Here is a 20239-nt window from a genome sequence, read left to right on the forward strand (position 1 = left end):
ATCAAGCATCTTTTCTGACCACAATGCTATGAGATTGGAAATCAGTTACAGGAAAAAAACTGTAAAAAACACAAATACATGGAGGGTAAGCAGTGTGCTACCAAATAATCAAGAGATCACTGGAGAAATCAAAGAAGAAATTTAAAAAATACTTAGAAACAAATGACAATGAAAACACGATGACCCAAAACCTATGGGATGCCGCAAAATCAGTTCTAAGAGGGAAGTTTACAGCAATACAATCTGATCTAATGAAACAAGAAAAACCTCAAATAAACAATCTAACCCTACCCTTAAAACAACTAGAGGAAGAAGAACAAAGACAACCCAAAGTCAGTAGAAGGAAAGAAATCATAAAGATCAGAGCAGAAATAAATGAAATAGAAACAAAGAAAACAATAGCAAAGATCAATAAAACTAAAACTCATTCTTTGAGAAGATAAACAAAATTGATAAACCCTTAGCCAGACTCAAGAAAAAAAGGGAGAGGACGCAAATCAATAAAATTAGAAATGAAAAAGGAGAAGTAACAACTGACACTGCAGAAATACAAAGGATCATAAGAGACTACTACAAACAACTATATGCCGATAAAATGGACAACCACGAAGAAATGGACAAATTCTTGGTACAATTTTCCAAGACTGAACCAGGAAGAATTAGAAAACATAAACAGACCTGTCACAAGCAATGAAATAGAAACTGTAATTAAGAATTCTTCCAACAAACAAAAGTCCAGCACCAGGTGGCTTCACAGGCGAATTCTATCAAACACTTAGAGAAGAGCTAACACCGATCCTTCTCAAACTCTTCCAAAAAATTGCAGAGGGAGAAACACTCCCAAATTCATTCTATGAAGCCACCATCACCCTGATACCAAAATCAGACAAAGATACCACAAAAAAGAAAATTACAGACCAATATCCCTGATGAACATAGATGCAAAAATCCTGAACAAAATACTAGCAAACAGAATCCAACAGCACATTGAAAGATCATAGACCATGATCAAATGGGATTTATCCCAGGGATGCAAGGATTCTTCAATATATGCAAATCAATCAACGTGATATAGCACATTAACAAATTAAGGAATAAAAACCATGTGATCTTCTGAATAGATGCATAAAAAGCTTCTGACAAAATTCAACACCCATTTATGATAAAAACTCTCCAGAAAGTGGGCATAGAGGGAACCTACCTCAACATAATAAAGGCCACATATGATAAACCCACAGCCAACATCATTCTCAGTGGTGAAACACTGAAAGCATTTCCACTAAAACCAGGAACAAGAAAAGTATGTCCACTCCAGCCACTCTTATTCAACATAGTTTTGGAAGTCCTAGCCACAGCATTCAGAGAAGAAGAAGAAATATAAGGAATACAAATTGGAAAAGAAGAAATAAAACTGTCACTGTTTGCCGATGACATGATACTATACACAGAAAACCCTGAAGATGCCACCAGAAAACTACTAGAACTAATCAATGAATTTGGTAAGGTTGCAGGATACAAAATTAATGCACAGAAATCTCGCATTCCTATACACCAACAACAAAAAATCAAAAAGAGAAATTAAGGAAACCCTCCCATTTACCACTGCAACAGAAAGAATAAAATACCTAGGAATAAACCTGCCTAAGGAGGCGAAAGACTTGTACTCAGTAAACTATAAAACACTGATGAAAGAAACCAAAGATGACATAAACAGATGGATAAATATACCATGTTCTTGGATTGGAAGAATCAATATTGTGAAAATGACTATACTACCCAAAGCAATCTACAGATTCAGTGCAATCCCTATCAAACTACCAATGGCATTTTTCACAGAATTAGAACAAAAAATTTTACAATTCGTATGGAAACACAAAGACCCTTAGTAGCTAAAGCGATCTTGAGAAAGTAAAATGGAGTTGGAGGAATCAGGCTCCCTGACTTCAAACTGTACCACAAAGCTACAGTAATCAAGACAGTATGGTATTGACACAAAACCAGAAATTTAAATCAATGGTACAAGATAGAATGCCCAGAGATAAACCCATGCACCTATGGGCACCTAATTTATGACAAAGGAGGCAAGAATATACAATGGAGAAAAGACAGCTTCTTCAATAAGTGGAGCTGGGGAAACTGAACAGCTACATGTAAAAGAATGAAATTAGAACACTTCCTAACACCATACACAAAAGTACACTCAAAATGGATTAAACACTTAACCAGACACTATAGCACTCTTAGAGGAAAACATAGGAAAAACACCCTTTGACATAAACCACAGCAAGATCTTTTTTGACCCACCTCCTAGAGTAACGGAAATAAAAACAAAAATAAACAAATGGGACTTAATTAAACTTAAAAGCTTTTGCACAGCAAAGGAAACCATAAACAAGACAAAAAGACAGTCCTCAGAATGGGAGAAGGTATTTGCAAATGAAACAACAGACAGTGGATTAATCTCCAAAATATGCAAACAGCTCATGGAGCTCAATTTCAAAAAAACAAAACAATCCAGTTAAAAAATGGGCTGAAGACCTAAATAGACATTTCACCAAGGAAGACATGCAGATAGCTAAGAGGCACATGAAAAGATGCTCAACATCGCTAATCATCAGAGAAATGCAAATCAAAACTACAATGAGGTATCACCTCACACCAGTCAGAATGGCCATTATCAAAAAATCTAGAAACAATAAATGCTGGAAAGGGTGTGGTGGAAAGGGAATCCTCCTGCACTGTTGGTCGGAATGTAATTGATACAACCACTATGGAAAACAGTATGGAAGTCCCTTAAAAAACTAAAAATAGACTACCATACGACTGAGCAATCCCACTACTGGGCATATACCCTGCGAAAACCATAATTCAAAAAGTGACATGTACCACAGTGTTCATTGCAGTACTATTTACAGTAGGACATGGAACCAACCTAAAAGTCCATTGACAGATGAATGGATAAGGAAGATGTGGCACATATATGCAATGGAATATTACTCAGCCATAAAAAGAAACGAAATTGAGTTATTTGTAGCGAGGTGGGTGAACCAAGAGTCTGTCATACAGAGTGAAGTCAGAAAGAGAAAAGCAAATACTGTATGCTAACGCATATATATGGAATCTAAAAAAAAAAAAAAATACTGATAAACCTAGTTGCAGGGCAGGAGTAAAGAGGTAGACAGAGAAAATGGACTTGAGGACATGGGGTGGGAGGGCAGAGCTGGGGCAAAGTGAGAGTAGCATCGACATATATACACTACCAAATCTAAAATAGTTGGCTGGTGGGAAGCAGCAGCATACACAGGGAGGTCAGCTCAGTGTTTTGTGATGACCTAGAGGGGTGGGATAGGGGGTATGGGAGGGAGGCTCAAGAGGGAAGGGATTTGGGGACATGTGTATGCATATGGCTGATTCGCTTTGTTGTACAATAGCAACTAACACAGTACCATGAAGCAATTATACTCCAATAAAGATCTATTAAAAAATAAACCAGGGGCTTCCCTGGTGGCGCAGTGGTTGAGAGTCTGCCTGCCGATGCAGGGGGCACAGGTTCGTGCCCCGGTCCGGGAGGATCCCACATGCCGCGGAGCAGCCGGGCCCGTGAGCCATGGCCTCTGAGCCTGCGTGTCTGGAGCCTGTGCTCCGCAATGGGAGAGGCCACAGCAGTGAGAGGCCTGTGTACCACAAATAATAATAATAATAATAAAACAAAAAAAAACCCAAAACACAACAAAAAAAAGAATCTTGAGATGAGATACCCTCAATTATCTGGGTGGGCCCAGCATAATCAAAGGGTCTTTGTAAGAGGGAGGCAAGAGAGTCAGCATTAGAAAAAAGGAAATATGACAACAGAGGCAGAGATTGCAGTGATGCTGTTTGAAGATTGCAGAAGGGGTCATAAACCAAGGAATACAGGCAGCCACTAGAAACTGAAAAAGGCATGGAAATGGATTCTCCCCTTCAAGCCTCCAGAAGGAAGCAGCCCAGTCAACATCTTGCCTTCAGCCCTGTGAAACTGACTTCAGACTTGTGGCCTCCAAAGCTGTAAGAGAATAAATTTGTGTCATTCTAAGCCACGAAGTTTATAGTTAACTTGTTACAGCGCTAATAGGAACTTAATACAGAGATTCATAAACTTATAAAATGTCAGGCAATGAGTACTGTAGTCCAACAGGAGTATCGTTCTGCTGACGAGGAACGTGATGCGCCCTCCATCACATCACATGTTCAGGATACCAGTCATTGTGGTTTTGACCCTTCTGATGGGGTGTGTGTGTTGGGACAAGGCCCAAAGGATAGAGACTTGGGACTTGGGTGGAATTTATTTGATATATTTCACTGCTTCCTGAAGGCTTTTTTTCTTTTTGGTTTGTTTGTTTGTTTTTGTTTGTTTGTTTTTGCTGTATGGGGCCTCTCACTGTTGTGGCCTTTCCCGTTGCGGAGCACAGGCTCCGGACGCGCAGGCTCAGCAGCCATGGCTCACGGGCCCAGCCGCTCCGCGGCATGTGGGATCCTCCCGGACCGGGGCATGAACCCGTGTCCCCTGCATCGGCAGGCGTACTCTCGACCACTGCGCCACCAGGGAAGCCCCAACTAGGTTCTTTTTATGAAGGAACATTTCCCTCTACTAATCCCATACCTTTCTCTTCAACTTTCCCCATAGTTTATTTTTCTGATTTCCATTTCACTCTTGATTCAGTGCTGTTCTTTTCAGAGAAGAAAATCTTCCTTTTAATTTCCAGGGAAAGAGGCAGGCACTCTTTGCTTCTTATTGTGATCTGATAGGGGGGTGATTTTTAGTATGTCTCATGTCCAGAAAATCCTATACTGCTTTGTCGCTGCATTGTGTCATGCTGCGTTGAGCTTTTTTAGGTGGCCGATATGGAATCTTGGATTAGTAATTCCCAGTACTAATGTTCTGTAGCACCTGGGGAGTTTTGACAGTTTCTCCTACGTATTAGCTGTCTCCTTGGTGCAGTGATTTGTTAACAGAAAAATAATATCATTATTTTAATATTTTTATTAGCGTTTTTATGAGGTTCCATCCCACGCAAACTGCCTGTTGGTCGCTTTGTGGTAGTTAACTATTGCAGTATCCATGAAATTTGGGTATTTCATGGGATGGGATTCATTGTGAAGAGTAAGCAGTAGAAAAATGTAATGAGAAACAGAGGAATTCTAACAGACCCTCTGATAAAGGGATGGTTTCATCTTGAGAGTTGCTGCATTTCATGTTTATCAAAGATTACAAATGTGAGTCCCAGAGTAAATAGAATCCTCAGAAAAGTTTAGTGATGTATGTATTTGTTACAGGGATTGATTTTCAAAAGTCCTTAACTAGACTTTGATTGATCCTCATACATACCTATAAGGAAAAAAGTAATTTAAATGGATACAGGTTGTTTGATTATTTTAGAATATAAAGTTGAGTAAAAAATTGAACCTTAAAGTTTTAAGAATATATATTATTCACTTAAAATTGATACATTACTGGAACCATATACTTTGCCCTGAAAATTTATTTTAAGATTCCTGTACGGCTGTGGTTTACAAATTTTATTGTGAATAAGAATCATTTGGAGTCACTTAATGAAACATTGTTTCTTGGGCCTCTTACCTCAGGGATTTTGTTTCAATCAATTAAGAGTGGACTCTGGAATCTCTATTTTTACCAGTCACTATAGATAATTCAACAATCCTCAGGGTATTCTTCAAGAAACACTGCTATATATACCCCACCAATAAAGAAAATAGTGAGTGTGTGCTATTTAAGAAATTCTTGAAGTCTTTTCAGAAAAATAGTTGTTGGAAACGCCGTTTGCCATATGTAAGATATGCTGTGCTGAGTTGCAGAACACTTTAGGAAAAGGCTTAATGTGTTTCTAGCGAGCCTGTAGCGTTTGTTAAGGTTCTGGCTTTCACTCCAATTTGTAGCATTGCGAACGGCATCCTTTAGGTTTGGCTGTAATGTGTTTAGCTCAGTGGCACGGAAACTGGCAGATATTTCTGTAAGACATACCTACTGAGAAATAGTGCTTGCTGCCAGTACCTTGATCTGCATACATTGAGCACTTAACAGTTTGCATTTTTTGTTTATTCACTTGTCCTAAATGCTTAATGAATGGGTTCCCTAAGGCTTTAATTTCCAGCCAGTCCTAAATTTATTACTAAAGTTTATCAAGCAGTAAACACACTATTGCACTTATACTGTCATGTTTTTATAAAGCATCTTATAAAAGGTGACATCTGGCAAAGAGGCAGATCTATAAAAATCATGTGGGTGGGTATTGTGTCATTTTTTTCTTCCATACTCCCAGAAAGAGTAATATTATTTTGACACACACATACATACCCACTGTCAAGTTTCTATTTTTATAGTTAGCTTACTGCACATATCCTTGAGCTATACAAAACCTTTGGGCTAATGCAAAAAGTGACATTTCTGCATATTTATTACAATGCCATTTTAGAGGTTGACTTTGCCTGATAGGATTTTTCCAAGAAGAGCGTCATCTTCATGACAGTAGACATTGTTGAGAACAATACCATTGTACAGTTAGTCAGGAGAGGTCAAATATGGAAGGACAAATCATAAATAGCTTAATTTAATGCTTGGCATGATTATTTCTCAATATTTGCTAGAAACAGGGACAGAAGAAACTACAACACAACCCTGATGAGCAGATCCCTAAGTCGTCAGAATCTGAACTCATCCTTTGTCAACATACACCCTACCCCAAAGTCCAGAAACCCTACTCCTGGGTTTATACCCCCAAAATGAATGCATTTATCCACCAAAAGGCTGGAGACGAATGTTCATAACAGCTTTCTTTAGAAAAGCCCAAACTAGAAGCAGCCCAGATGTCCTTCAGTCACCAAATGGATAAATGTAGTAGACTTGTAAAATGGAATACTTCACAGCAGTGAAAGCGTACCACCTACTGTCCCATGCACCAACATTAATGAATCTCAGAGACAGTTGAATGAAAGAAGCTGGCTACTGAAGAGTACCTACTGTGTGATGTACTGTACTGGAAAATTCAAGAACTGACAGAACTGACCAATGGTGATAGAAGTTAGAATAGTGCTTACCTGTGTGTGTGTGTGTGTGTGTGTGTGTGTGTGTGTGTGTGTGTGTGTGTGTGCAGGTCGGGGGTAGTTTATTGAGGGCACTGTCTGGGAAGGGGCAGAGGGAGTCTTCTGGGGTAATGGAAACACAGTGTTTCACTGTCTGGGTCCTGGTTACCTGTGTGTATACATATGCAGAAATGCAGAGTGGCACACTTAAGATTATCCCACCTTACTATATGTTCTGGATACCTATTGCTGTGTAATAAACCATTGAAAAACATAACAGCTGAAAACAGTTTGTTGGTATTATATCTCACAAAGGTGTGGGTCAGGGATTCGCAAAGGGCGGTGCAAGGATGATTGGTTTATCTCATCCAGTAAAGTCTGGTGCCTCGACTGGGGTGACTCCAATAGCAGAAAGTCAGTTAGGTTCTCCCCTGTGCCTTCTCTCTCCCCGCCCCACGCCCTGGGGCTATCTAAATGGGCTTTCTCGGGACATGTTGACCTCAAGATGGTCAGACTTCTTACTTTAGAACAGTTCATGACTTTAAGAGCTGGTGTTTTAAGAGAGTAAGTGGAGACACAACAGTTTCTTAAGACCTGGGCAGAGTAAGTTCGGCTGAATTCTCTTGATCAGAGTACTTACCGAGCCCACCAGACTCAAGGAGATAGACCCCCTACCTGTCACTGGAAGGGATGTTAAAGATTTTGCGGCCACGTTTTACAGACGCAATATCTCAATTTACAAGTTTCCTTTAAAAAGTTAAAATCGGTCACATTACTCTCAAAACCTTATTTTCTGTTGGAAGATATTGCAAAATTTAAATCTAGTTCTGAAAAACACAAACAGCAAAAGAGACCTTCCATCTGAAATCACAGTTTCCATCCTATCATACATCTCCTCTCCATTTCTTTTTGAGGTTGAAAATTCTGTGACTTTTTCTTATGTTATTTGAAGTTTCTGGGCTTTGAGTTTTATTTTTGCCAGGCTTGGGTGAACTTAGACTTTAATTTAATCATTTACGGCCTAAAGTTAACTGTCAGATTGAAGTCAGATAAGGCTTCTGATACAACTGAAATCCTTTGCTCCTTTTGATTTATGGATAATGAATTTTCCCTCTTATGGTCATAGTATCATTTTTAAGAAAGAAATCCTATATTTCTTATTAATCAGAGCTATGTTGCCCAACCGGTCTCTTTGTACAAATCCTTATTAAGAGGTGAGCACAGGGCAGCTGCATTTATGAAGTGAGGTTTTATATGAGATGGACTGGCAATGTTTATTCAAGCTAAATAAAGCCAGCGTGAAAGCAGCACCTTTTAAATTATTTGGCTTCATTTGAACATGCCACTGATGTAGACAGCTTGGGCAAGCAGTGTGTGTACACAAAAAGCTACATTATCAAACATATCGAAAGGTTTCAATGCCAGCGCACCAAACATCTCTAGCAGAGATAATTACTGCACCCGTGCTGGGCATAATTTAGGTCAAAAGAAGCACTTCAGCCAGATCTTTAAACAACATTGTACATCTCGTTTGAAGTTTTTGGGACCATATCTCAATTTTGTGCCAGTATCTTCAAAGTCCATTTTACAGAGTCAAGATTAGAAAACTCTGACTTCATATTCTCTCAGATTTTCTTTTTAATTAATTGCAGAATGCTATCCTTTTGCTCCCTCCCCACAACCCCCATCAAACCAGAAAGAATTTGTGCGGTAATTCCATATCACTGTAATTTCAAGACTCTGCTTTCATTTGTCACTTAAAGAACTTTGCAGTATATAAAGCAGTTAACCCAGCTCCAAAGCCGTATCACTTTGTCAAGAGAGTCGTTTGCACTTTACGTGACAAGCTATTTGTATAAAGTGCCAGCGTTTGCACTAAATATACTGCATGAAATGTAAGTTATAGATGATGGAATCTTGTCTGTAGTGCTTGTCATGTGCTGCTCACTCTTCCCCCCCAGCCTTCTAACTCCCTCCCCCCAATCGAACGGGACTGTTTTGAAGAGACCCCTGTAATTTTGACAATATTAATGGTGTTGCCTGAGCCACATCAGAAGGCACACAATTCTAGAGTTTGATGAACACATTCGTTTCCTCTCACTGATCTCTGACTCTTGAATACTGTAGACTGCTTAGAGAAATGCTAACGTGCATATTTGTATATGTGTCATGTCTAAAGCATGTTTATGTGTACAAATAGTATCCACGTGTGGGGCTGTGAGTATAGCAGAAGCATGACCTTAGGAATTGGCTAGGTTCTAATCCATTCCCTCCTGTTCTCAAGCAGTATGACCTTGGACAAAATAAGATGTTTGAACATGTTTGCTTCTCTGTAATTTGGGGGAACTAATCCCAGCCCTCAGGATTCTTGGTGCATTGGTTTTCATGTGTGGCGTATCATGAAGACTAGAAGTCCCTACATTCTTAGGACTATCACAGTAAGCACATTTTCTTGGCTGCGAGTCGAGCTGGTTCTCTGTAGAAGGTTTTTTGGGTTTTGTTTCAATCTAAACATTTCCAAGAATTAGTTATTCATATTTAAATTGTTAACAAATGTAAAAAATATATATATATTTGATACCTACTTCATGTAGATATCCTTCACAGTAAACTAGGTCTCTCCTGGGATATAGCGTTTCCACCATGCTCCTCAAAGGTGTCCACAAGCCAGCACCAGTGGCTTATTATCACCCACAGGCCTATGCAAAATACAGATTCTCAGATCCCAGCCCAGACCTTTTGAAATAGAAACTGCATTTCAACCTTTATTTATTTTCACACTAAAGTTAAAGAAGAACTTTTCTAGTAGAGTGATCACTGGTTCTTAAGTTGGAAGACCTAGGTTCTCGTGGAGTTTGTTTTTTTTTTTAAAGGTTTTTAACCAGGACCTTCAGTAAGAAATAGATTTAATATCATTACCCAACGAAGAGGAGCATACGTGCTCATAAACACATGTAGTTAAAACAAAGATTGCACCAAACAGTATTTACCCTTGCTGTATGCTGAGCACTCAGACATTTTTTATTTCAACTTAAAATATGCCAGCCATGGCCCCTCAAATTGATTTTATAATCATTCGTAAAGAACTGTTGTTTTACATGACATTGTGCACTTTTTCCTCCCCAGGCCTTGATTTTCTCAACTGTAAAAGCGTGTATGTTGTATCAATTGATTTCAAATGTCTCTTAGCTTAGACAGCCTGTGTTGCACTTCAAAATGTGAAAATCCACTTCTGGACCACATTTTAAAAGCAGCATGTTTATTGGTTATTGTATGTGTTGTTTTATTGAGAGGGCGGAAGGAGCGCAGACAAACAATGGCTCACAGACCACAGCTTTTGCATAATAAAAGCTCACAGCTCAGAGTGGTAGACGGTGCAGCGTGAACAATTACATGCTGGTCCTAAACGTGTGTCATTATTTAAAACAAACAAAACACACTTTTAAGCTTTTAAAAATGTGTATACTTGGTCAGTGTGTAACTAAAACATAGTGAACTAAATCCTCGTCCTGTCTAATACACAATCAGAATATTTTTTTGGGGGGAGGGAGGTACCAAATTACTTTATTTGAAGGAATGGTACTAAGGAAGGAACTTGTAGATGTTTTGGTACAACTTACAGAAAAGGTAAAGGTAACCCAAACATGCATGCACTGCCTTGACGCAGGGAAGTCACCCTGTGGCTACAGGAAGCCAGCCTAAGGCTTAGCTCTCATTATCACTGTATTCCAGGGTGTGTTTGTCAAAGAGATACTCTGTCATGCCAGATTCGGGGGCCCCCATCTTGGTCAAGTTGGTTATGTGGTCACCCAATTCTTTGACGGATTTCACCTGCTCATTCAGGTCATGAGTCTCAATGAAGTCGCACAAATTGGGGTCATTTTTGTCAGTGGCCAGTTTGTGCAGTTCCAGCAGTGACGGATTCACACTTTTTTTCCAAGCGTAGCGCACGTTCCATTGCATTCAGCCCGTTTTCCCAGTCATCGCGGTCTGGTTTCCTGATATCCTGAAGGAGGATTCGGCCACCCCGTTGGTTCTGCAGCTGATTCATCACTTTCTCAGCATGTTCCCTCTCCTCACGGAGATTGATGAAGAGAGTATTTGGCAGAGTTCTTCAAAGCCACATCATTGCGGTCAAAATAGTACAACACGGACAGGTAGACGTAGGAGGCATATAGCTCCAGGTTGATCTGGTGGTTGACGGCGGCCTCCGAGCGCTGGTGGTAGTGCTGGCGGTAGTGCTGGCGCCCCTGCGAGTGGGACGCGGTCGTCATGGCGGGCGGCCGAGGGGAGGCGGCAGCGGGGACCTTGGGGCGGTCGGAGGGCGCCGTGAGGTGGTGGCGAGGGCTGGTGCTGGGCGGCCGGCCGGAGCGGGGGAAGAGCGTCGGGTTCCGTCCAAACACTGTCGAAGCAGGAAACTGTGGCGACTCTTCGGGAACTCTGCAGTGGAGAAAGCTGACAACATCTTGACCGGTGATGAGAATTGAAAGATCACCAGTGAAGGGCAATCATCGTGTCCCTCCTGATGTGATGCCCTGAGAAGGGCACAGTGTGGCCAGTACAGTTTTGGGGCCAGGAATATGTAACCCGAATCCAATCTCCAGGACACATCAGAGAAACCCCAGTAAGGAATAGTTCTATTAAAAAAAAAAAAGTATGTGGAAGGTACAAGTGGGGATATATTGTGAAATAAAAAAAGTCAAAGAAATGTTTGAGATCAAAGGAGACTACAGAGACAGGGGCCCTAATTGAGAGCCTATACTAGATCTTACAATGGACAGGGAGAATGCCATAAGGGACATCACTAGTTAATAGACAAAACTGGGGAAGAAGATGGTGGATTAGATAAAATATGGTACCAATGTTACGTTTACTGAAGCTGGTTGCTGTACTGTGGTGATAAGAGAAATTGTCCTTATTCTTAAATGCACACTGAATGAAACTTATTTTCAAAATAAGGACAGGAAATAAACAGTATGTGTATAGGGAGAAAGTGCAGATGATAAGCAGATGGGGAAAATGTCAACTCAAGATGGATCTGGGGCGTAGATAGGTGTTCCTTGTGCTATTCTGGTTCGTGGAATTTGGGGATACATTGGAAATTAATTCCAAATTAAAATTTTTGAAATTTTCCTTCCTCTCCTCTAATGGTGCCCCTTTGTGTTTCCAGAATGCCTGGAGTGCTTTTGCCTTGGGGCTTGTGCCTTTTTAAAGCCAAGCTGGGCTGAGCTGGAGCCCCCTGTATGCTCTAGTTTCCCGAAACTCTTCGCTTCTTCGGGAGCTGACAGAATAGGCCTGCAGTGCCCACCTCCCGTCTATGCCCTTGTCCCTCAGACCTTTTGGTCTGTCCCTCTTCTGTCACACCTACCCCTGCTTCAGTGCCCTGATACATTACTGATTAGCTGGTGCTGTTAGTCTTTCTCACTTGGCCTTTTGCTGACCTTGACCTCTATCCAATTCTTGGCCCCTTGCCCCAGTTCACTATATTCTCCCACCTTTCAGCACCAATCTCTTGGAGAGAACACTGCTCTCTTTTGATAGTGAAGGAAACCCAGGATCCTCTTTTTAAAAACACTGTAGAACAGGGGCTCAGATACCAACAGATGTCTGCACATACCAGGGAGTCCAGAGGCTTCTGATGATAGGTCTTGGGCTCTACTGAAGCCAGAAATCCACAAATACCTTTAAAACATTTTCAAAAAGCAATGGTCTCCCTTTCCTGTGGCAGAGGAATGCTGGAGGAATAAACAAAGGTGGTTCTTGCTTGTCTGCTCTGCCAAGTGCCCACATAGCCAGACAGATTTCAAAGAAGTGGCCCTCTGTAATTGTTAATTATCCTTCACAGCCATGTCCCTGTCCTCAAGAAGGTGCAGTCTTATTGATGAGGTGAGACACTTGAATGTGAAACCGACTGATAGCTTGTGTGATGAACTGCGTTCAGAAAAATTATAGTAAGTAATACATGGCAGGAATTGGAGAAACCAAAAGACCGTTGTGGCTGTGGATGCAACTTGGCTGATGGAAGAAGTTGGAGAGCAACGAGGATGTCTCTCCCAGAATCTCTAGAAAGAGCCTCCTAATGGCTCTGTAGTGGAAGACAAAGCAAGCAGGCAAGGAGCCCGGCTCTGGGGCACAGGATACCAGATGGTTCATTGAAAGTCGGAGCTCAGGGTCTGAGGGGTGAGGGAAGAGGGCTCAACCCTTGGGCTTCAGCCTGCATTTTCACAAAAAGCCTCAATTTAGATTTTAGATATTATTTCCAGAAGAGGAGAGTTACAGAAGTGTTCTAGCTGGAACGCAAAAAGCCCTCTGCCATACCTCTTGACCATTCACCTGCCACGTACTTTGAATTTAAAAAAAGGAAAATCCCACATGCTACGGAGCAACTACACCCATGAGCCACAACTACTGAGCCTGTGTGCCACAACTACTGAAGCCCGTGTGCCCAGAGCCTGTGCTCCACAGCAAGAGAAGCCACCGCAACGAGAAGCACGCACACCGCAACGAAGAGTAGCCCCCGCTCGCCGCAACAAGAGAAAGCCCGCACGCAGCAACGAAGACCCAAAATAAATAAATAAATTCATTAAAAAGACTTTTTTTAAATTTAAAAAGTTCTGTCATTACCTTAGGAATATCTTAATTATTTTGATTTTATTTTTTCCTGTTCAAAGTTTGCTTTTTTTTTTTAAAGATTGGCATACTTTTTGGACCACTGGTTTGAGATTTCTTCCTTTCTGCTTTTCTCAGTATACCAGGGGCCTCAAAAGCAGAGGTCTTCCATCCTCTCAGGAGCTCTGTCCCTCCCCGCCCATGCCTGTAATAACGTCCTCTCGCCACGCGTCTCCTGCACCTGGCCAGGTGGAGTTCTCCTCTTCCTGCCACCTTCCCCACCCCAAGATTGACAGTTCCAAACCTTCTACTGCAAGCACAGTTGGTACTCAGTTTATTGGTAATTAATGAGTAGTACTTCCTTGGCAGAACATAATGGAACTACAGAGCAATCACTTAGAAAGGGAAACAACTGTCAGTTATCACTCTAATGAATCCCGTTTAACAGAGGTGATGGCAGCCCTGCTGAGGCACAACCTTCTGTGCATCGAAAGTGGATCCCTTAATAACTCCATTCTGTACTGTGTGTAATTTGCAAAATAACTGCTCTCAAGGCCAAATTGTAAAGTGGCTTCGGCTATGGGTAACAGTGTAATTTTGGAACTAGTCTCAGAACTAGTTATTAACTGTTCACTGTTAATATTTGAATATGAGTAAACAGAAACAATTCTTAATATTAAAAATTTAAATAGTATGGTAGTGGTGGTGACAATTATTGAGATGATCATAGCAGTGATGTTAACAAATGACGTTAATTGAATCATATGTGACAGGCCCTATGCTGAACATTTCATATGCATCATCTCACTTAATTCTCAGAACAATCGAGTGTTAAAAGTCACTTTTCAGAAGGGCAACTTCATGGCTGTTGTGCAAATATAAACACAGTTTAAGATCTTATTCAGCTCATTAATTTAAGAGGGTGAGGGACCTAGTAAGATGTTAAAATTAGTCCAAAAATAATTTGAGATTTTGTGTATGTGTGTGTGTGTGTGTGTGTGTGTGTGTGTGTGTGTGATTTGATAGATTGTTGGGCCAGATACAGAACAGGATAATGTCCTGCTGGTCCATAAGAGCTCACACAAGTTACTGTCTCCCATCAGTTGTAAAATAGCCCTGTAAACAGAAAGTCACACCCAGCAGTGGGAACACTATACTAAAGGAATCCAGTAATCTCGTTTGCCTATTTCCAAGTTTGGAATATTTTTTCTGATACCTGTAAGGCAAATGGTGCTATAATTCGCACATTACAAATGGAGAAACTGAGGCTTTGTGATGTTAAGTAACTTGGCCAAGGTTATATGAGAGGTGGAGTGGTGACTGACTTGAGTCTGACTCCTTACACAGCTGACACTGGTGGTGAAGAGCATGGGCTCAGTAAATGAACAGGTTTGAGTTCAACTCCCAGTGAACTTGGGACAGGTAACTACTGTGCCTTTATTTTTTCAGCCGTGAGGTTGTGTTGCTAATAGTTTTAAGTCACATGGTGTTGTGAGGATATGGTAAGGTGACATGTTAAAGCCTTGTGCATGTTGTACATGACATTGCACTCACTCTGTAAATGTCAGCAGCTGTTGTCATCATCCGTACTGATCATCACGATCGAGCAGCACCTGCATGTGTCTTGCAAATAGCAGTGCCCTCACCTTCTCTACCTCAATTGGCCGTGGTTGCCTTAATAGTCTGCGCACATCCAGAGTATGAGCTCCAGGAATCTCCGTCACAGAAAACCAATTCTCCATCACAGTTTTTGTCCAGGATCGTGACCAGATTCAGCTGACCCCAGGAATAGAAAGGTAGTGTAATAGTTGGAAAAGTATCTCTTCCTCCAGGGAACAAAACGACAACAGTGCCATGTGGCTTATAAAAATATTTGCCCCTGCTATTCTATAACCTGTAAACTTTAAGGGTGCATGGATCCATGATAACTGTAGCAGGTATCATTTAAAAAACCTACTCAAAGTAAGTATCAGTGTCATAATACAACACATGCTAGAGTAGATTTTTCTCAATGGCAAAAATCCAAGCATGGCATTCAGTTTTTCCTTCCTGGAACTCATGTTCCCTTGTATCAGTGACAATGGAGTTGAAATGTTTAGGTCTTGTATTGGATATCATCTCACTGTCTTGCTTTGAGCAGATGAGGTGTTGGAGGCATCTCTATCAATCTTGTCTTTTGGAATTAAGGAGTGCCAAATGACAGAAATCAAAGGTTCAATGACAAAATGGTGTGTGCTTGGTGAATTTACCATTTTTTTAAATAAGATTTTTCTGTAGATATTAAGGAGGTTCAAATTTTTTAGGAGGTAATTTACTGGAGACACACTTCTATACTGGCTCCTTACCTCTGAGATTAGAGCCTTACTGAAGTCAGCATACGTATATCTAGTTACTCACATATATCAAAAATTTCTCTTTATGCTCTCATCTTTGTTGTGTGGGGTAGAAGGAAGCGTTCATCTCAAAAATGGGACGTGATTTCTTGATTTGGAATTCTTCAAAAGCACATAAAAATGATTAGCTTTGTCTTCATAGGATTCATGTGTTAGATTTTTGCCTCATCACAGCAGAAATGCAGCATGTCGGTCTTGTTATTGTGATCCTAAGATGAAGGCAGATACTCACGATTAATTCTTGATGATTTTCTTGTTATCATTGATAATACAAACAATATGTCTGTACTATTTGAGAGTCGACAAGCACCAAGTATATTTTTAAACATGCCAAGTTGGTTTGGTACTCCTCCTACGTATTTTCTTAAATTTGTAAAATTGTGAAATATTTGTTTCTTGTATATTTAGAATTATTGCCTTATATGCTCTCTTACCATACTGTGAATGGTCCAAGAGTCAGTTTAATTTTGCAGGTATATTGTTGTGAGGAATTGTTACAAAGAACTATTCTCAAAGGGTTAAGCAGTTGTTCCTAGTGGAAATAAAGTGGACTGAAAGAGACACTGAAGAGGCTTGCAAATGATATCTTAGTAACTCATATCAGGATCGCCCCAAATCTGTTTTTACAGTTTCCTTCTTGCATGGAAAGACTACAGACGGGTTTATTTTAGCTCAAATTTCTATTCCATATGGCCTTGGCACCCTCAGAGCAAATGTATTTTCTATTTTACTCTTAGTTTTCTCAACCAAAATGAGACTTAAGTCACCAGGGAAATATTGCAGGATGTATTGACTTAGGGGATATATCTTTTCTAATTTTAACTTCTTTAGAAGTTCAGTTGATATAAATATCCTTTAGTGTAGTTTGCCAGGCACTGCGTACTCTAGTTCTAATCAAAAGTCATACCAAGTCAGAAGAGAATCAGGGGTTAGTGAAATTCTTCTCAACAGTTGTGTCCGTTCTACTTCCTAATGGTCATAGGTCCTAAACTTTTCATTTTTAAAACCGCTCATGAAGACATACCATGTTACTAAATGTGGGTTCCTTCAGAATATAGTGGGCGGGGGGGAAGAGAGTAGTGGAATTATGTTTTAATTGTATAGTCATTAACTGACTGAATTTGCTTTTTTCAAAATTTTTACATTAGCCTTCATGACCTTTAAAAACATTGTGAATTAAGGTAGAACATAAGTAATGCAGTCTCATTAACTTTAATAACGTTCAGTAAAAATTCTAAATTTAAAAGACTTTCTTCAAAAAACAGTGTGTAATTGCTAAAGCATTAAATAGAGCATCACAGTTTAAAATTATTAAAAACTACTAAGTGTCCATTTAGGATGAGATCTGTTTTATGATTGCAAACACCTCCAAAACAAATCGACAGTCAATTGCAATGCATTTTGCGACGTAAAAGCACCATTAATTACTGTTAATGGTACTTCTCTAATGTATGTAAATACATCATCCGCACCGGAGCTCTTGGCAGTTATTTCTTACTTCTTTCTAGACAGTTTAAAGATCTTAATTTATTAATATTCACAACAAGCAGAAAGATAAACATTGTTCTGAAGCTCTTGATGAATGGCGATTGGAGACATACTGTGCTTGTGCTGAGAGTAGATATTAGCTTATTGGCAATAACTCACGGCCCTACATGAAATAGACCCCGAAAGGGAGACCAGGAGTTTAAAATGATGTTATTAAGAGTCTGTGGAAGCACTTTATTCTGAGGTACCTCAGATTTGAAAATTTTATTAGTCTCACTCTACACTTATTTCATTGTTTGTCCCCAGAATGTTCAACTCAGCACAGGCTCCTGCCACGGTAAGCATTATTTTTGATTCACTTTACTGGATATGACTGACAAGGCCTTTTTCAGGCCTACATTGGGAGAGCAGTGTTTCCTATTTATTATGTCCTTTCATCTCTGCCTGAGCTAGAACATTCATGCTGTAAAAGTAATAAAAAGAAAAAAGAATATTCTGTGCTTTCTTGCAAACCTCACCCCCAAATCCAAACAAAGTGAATGCTGTAGTGACTCACAGGTAGGATTTTCACCAATTTAGATATAAAATGTGACAATTGGCAGAATCATATATCAACATCTGGATCCTTCTCAAGTGTCATAGGCTGAGTGGTAGGAAAGTAAAAGCAAATTTTACAATGAAATGTTTTTTGGCATTTATTTTTATCATAGACTAGATTGAAAGGTTTTGTTTTCCCTCATATCTTCTTTAACTTTCTTTGATGGAGACATGTGTAGTCAGCTTAGCTTAGTTGCTTAATAGGTTAAAAATATCGAGTATTGATGAAAATTTCAAATATTGTTTCTAATTCTGAGTTTCCAGATTTAGCAAATAAGAATACAGGAGCCCAGATCAATTTGAATTTCAGATAAATGCAGTTTTAAAAAAGATTTTAGAGTATTCTAATGTCCATTTCATCAGTGGATGTGTTTTGAAATTATTAGGATTCACAGTTTTAAGAGTAGAGCGAAGGAAAGATGGAAAACACAAACAGTTGGTTCCTGTTAAATTTCAGTTAAAATTTGTTTCGTGTGAGTATATCCCATGTGATACGTGGCACATACTTACCCTAAAAGATTTTTGTTGTTTGCCTGAAATTCAGCTGTTCATTCTCTGTTTCATCTGGGAATGCTCTTCTAGTTTATGATGAGAAAAAAATCAGTGCTTTTTGTGAGCATTTAAACGCACACACTAGATTTTTTAATGTGTAGAATGGCAGCAAAAATTGTAGCAATCTCCCAAGGCCGTTGGGAGTATTAAATGCATTGATACTAGTGAAGCTTGTGGAACAGTTCTTGGCCTCTGGGAAGTACTGTGGAAGAACACAAGCTTTTGTTCTCAAATGATCATTTGTTCTAATGTTAGACACCTTTTCTACCGGAAGCCTGCTGTTACAGATAAGTAAAACTGTGAAGGAATCTTCCTGATGTGATTGGCAACAACTATAGTTCATCTACAAAAATATAGGGTGCCACAAGTGACCCTGTGACCGAAATATGTAAAAGTTCAATATGTTACCGTGCTCACAGGCATTGAAAAGAGCCACGACAGTGGCAACTTCTCCTTTTGCTTTTTATAGAGACACATTGTATTTATTATTATGGTATGTCAAGTCGGCTCTGGAACATATGTGTGCTTGAGAAAAGAATAGAGCAAGGATAAAGGAGCCAGGTAGGAGCCAAAGTGCTAGTCACAGTTGGTAGTGAGCAAAATAAAGTTCAGCAGTGTGAACACAGAAATTCTTACTACGCCAGATGGAAATTCACCGTGGTGGTGGGTGTTTTAAATGTAAGATCAACCAGTGTTCCTGATTATTCATTTGTGATCCCTAAGAAATGCCAAGTACGGGGCACCCCTACCTTCTATCCCTGCTCTGGGAGTCAGTGTAGAAGTCAGAGCAGGCTGGGTTATAATGTATTGTTACAAAACAGTAACAACAGTAACAAAATTTCTGAGGCTTAATCAACCATCATTTATTTCTCATCCTTGGAGGTCCCACCGTGGTTCCAGGGGTCTCTCCAGAGCTGCTCTCCTCCAAGGGGTGGCTCATCATTTTACTCCACTGCTGACTGCTGGCACCTTTATTTCAGGACTTGAGGTTTACTACAATTGTGGAACAGAGGCATTGGCAAGCGCACGTGGGCAGTGATGTGGAGCACGTTACTGCTGATCACAGCCAGTGGCCAGAGCTGGTCATGTGGCCCTGTGCAACTGCAAGGGGGGTTCTGAAACATAGCCTTCCGTGTGTCAAGCAATGCACGTTCTGGGAGAGGACCCAGAGCAATTAGCACTAGTTTGCCGTACTGGCAAATGTTGCTGATGGATTTTGCTATTCCCTTCCACAAAGCCCAGAGGCAACTTCAGAATTCCTCTCCACTGTGTGGCAGGCATAGTTGGCAATCAAAACTGGCAAGAGAAGTTGAGGCACAGATGTAGAGAACAAACGTATGGACACCAAGGGGGAAAAGCAGCGGGGGGTGGGGGGGTGGGGGGGATGGTGGTGTGCTGAATTGGGCGATTGGGATTGACATGTATACACTGATGTGTATAAAATGGATGACTAATAAGAACCTGCTGTATAAAAAAGTAAATAAAATAAAATTTAAAAATTAAAAAAAAACCCAAAACTGGCA

The 20239-nt window shown here is 40.2% G+C and overlaps 1 protein-coding gene and 1 pseudogene across 1 annotated transcript in view; one reads left to right on the forward strand and one right to left on the reverse strand.

Annotated features, from left to right (window-relative positions):
* Positions 1-20239, forward strand: part of FHIT (fragile histidine triad diadenosine triphosphatase) — a 754377-nt gene that overhangs the window by 207832 nt on the left and 526306 nt on the right. The window lies entirely within an intron of this gene.
* On the reverse strand, positions 10783-11351 carry LOC136129377 (ferritin heavy chain pseudogene; annotated as a pseudogene).

Source organism: Phocoena phocoena, chromosome 10 (assembly GCF_963924675.1).
Source record: "Phocoena phocoena chromosome 10, mPhoPho1.1, whole genome shotgun sequence".
In the NCBI taxonomy this organism is placed as follows: Eukaryota; Metazoa; Chordata; class Mammalia; order Artiodactyla; family Phocoenidae; genus Phocoena; species Phocoena phocoena.